Source organism: Dipodomys ordii, unplaced genomic scaffold, assembly GCF_000151885.1.
Source record: "Dipodomys ordii isolate 6190 unplaced genomic scaffold, Dord_2.0 Scaffold2, whole genome shotgun sequence".
Classification (NCBI taxonomy): domain Eukaryota; kingdom Metazoa; phylum Chordata; class Mammalia; order Rodentia; family Heteromyidae; genus Dipodomys; species Dipodomys ordii.
Genome location: NW_012267218.1, coordinates 8895472 through 8897544, shown reverse-complemented (window position 1 = coordinate 8897544; position 2073 = coordinate 8895472). Strand labels below are relative to the sequence as shown.

Genomic DNA, 2073 nt, shown 5'->3' with positions numbered 1-2073 from the left:
GCGACCCTGCTCCAGCCCCGCGTCCCCTCGCCAGCCACAGCCCTCTCCGCGCTCGGACGCCCCGCGCCGCGCGGGGCAGAACCGCGGCTCCACGGTCCCAGAGACGCCGAGGGACTCACCTCGGAGACTCCTCCCGCCGCTGCCGCTGCTGGGACCGTCACTCCCGCCGCCCCCGCCACCAGCACCGCCGTCCGCACCGGCGCCAGCACCCGCGGCCATCCTCCTTCGGCCGCCGCCGACGCCGCCGCCCTCTCCTGTCAGTGGCTCAGGCTCCGGGACTGTTCCAGGTGCCCCTCGCCGCCATTTTGACTCCTACAGGGAGCAGGAGGGGCTCAGTTCGGCGCGGCCCTCAGGCGCCTGCGCGGCGCTGCGGAGCCAGCCGAGCCCCGCCCGCCCCCGACGTCGCCACGCTGGGGTCACGTGGGCCTGCATCGTTGCGCGCTAGGGTGGGGGTGGAGCCTGGTGATGGTGGGCCTGGCTTCCGCCGGGGTCTAGCGCTGCCGTGTGTTTGCTGCTGATCGCCGGGGATTTGAGGCTGGTCGCGGCGTCCCCCTCGTTCCCACGAATTGTGGCACTCGATTAGTGGTCAAAAAGGAATATTAAGGTGTTTCTGCTCGGCGGCCGGCAGCCTCAAAAACAACTGCGATTCCGTGGAAACACCCTTTGCACAGACTGGGCATTTCGGTGGCTGGTTTTTGACTTAAGCACTTTTACGGGCACTACCATGATAGTTGTATAGGGTGTTAAAGGTCTTTTAAGGACACTGAAAGGTTTCAATAAGACAGGATTAATGAAAGCTCACGCCCCCCCCCAACCTAGGAGAGCCAGTGTTCTCTTTCTACGTGCCCCTTGTTTGTTACATCAGCTATGATGTAACAAAAGCTATTTATTTGTCGAGTACTTATAGTTTTGAAAACACAGTTTAATACATAGTTTCTGTTTCAACGCTAAAACTGCCCTTTGAGGGAGTTGGGACAGGTGTTATTATCACTCTTTACAGCTAAGTAGGCAAGCTGAGACTAGAATCCAAGCATTCTGGCTACGGACACTAAGCACAATCATTGCTATTCTTAGACCTTAACAATACATGAGCTATTCTGCAGGAATATTTTTTAAGTATTTGCATTTTCCATCTTACTAAGAAAACAAGTTTCTGCCTTACTCTGTGTGTGTGTGTGTGTGTGTGTGTGTGTGTCTATGTGTACAGGTATTGTGGGCTTGATGTCAGGGCCTTATATTCTCCCTTAGCTTTTTCCACTCAAGGCTATAGTGCTCTATCACTTAAGCCACAACTCCTTTTGGCTTTTCACTTGTTAATTGGAGATAAAAGTCTCAAGGACTTTTCTGCCCAGGCTAGCTTCAAGCCTCTAGTCTCAGATCTCAACTTTCTGAGTAGTTAGGACTGCAGGTGTGAGCCACTAACACCTGGCACTGACATACCTCTTTTAGCTGGTGATTATTTTTGAAACTCTGAATAAACTACTTGCCCTTAGTTCTCAAATGAACTTTGTAGATTTAACCTGCTTCACTTGTACATTAATTCCTGAATAAACCTAGATGTAGTTTATTCTTAGACACTTGCTTTTCTAGACTTAACCCAATTCCCTTGCTCATAGTCAGTTACTTGACTATAGATAACATTTCTGATGTAAAGTCATGATGGTAATTGTTGATTTAGTTTGATGCAATAAATATCTTCATACTCTATCCACAGAGAGGTGGATTTGAAATTTGCTTTCCAGTCTCCACAAGTTTGATAGTTTTGTGAATAAACTGTTTTTCCCAAATCCATGGTTTCAAAGATTGATGTACTGTTCCCAGAGTGAAATGAGCATGGCTTGGTAAGAACTCAAAGGATAATAACAGTATGGAATTTTGTCATGTGTTTGATTCCTGTTTGTTTGTTCTTTGTGTTGTTGTTGGTCGTAGGGCTTGAACTCTGGGCCTGGGCACTGTCTCTGAACTCTTCAGTTCAAGGCTATCCCTCTACCACTTGAGCCACAGCACCACTTCCGGTTTTCTGGTGGTTAATTGGAGATAAGAGTCTCACAGACTTTCTTGCTGGGGCTGGCT

General features: G+C 49.9%; 1 protein-coding gene across 2 annotated transcripts in view; it reads right to left on the bottom strand.

The window, feature by feature from the left end:
- The window catches only part of Btbd7 (BTB (POZ) domain containing 7), a 71952-nt gene extending 71658 nt beyond the window's left edge, over positions 1–294 (bottom strand). For both annotated transcript variants that reach the window (XM_013016243.1, XM_013016252.1), the window contains exon 1: positions 120–294. The gene's annotated coding sequence lies outside the window, so the exon portion shown is untranslated. The remainder of the gene's footprint in view (positions 1–119) is intronic.
- Between the last annotated feature and the right edge of the window lie 1779 nt (positions 295–2073).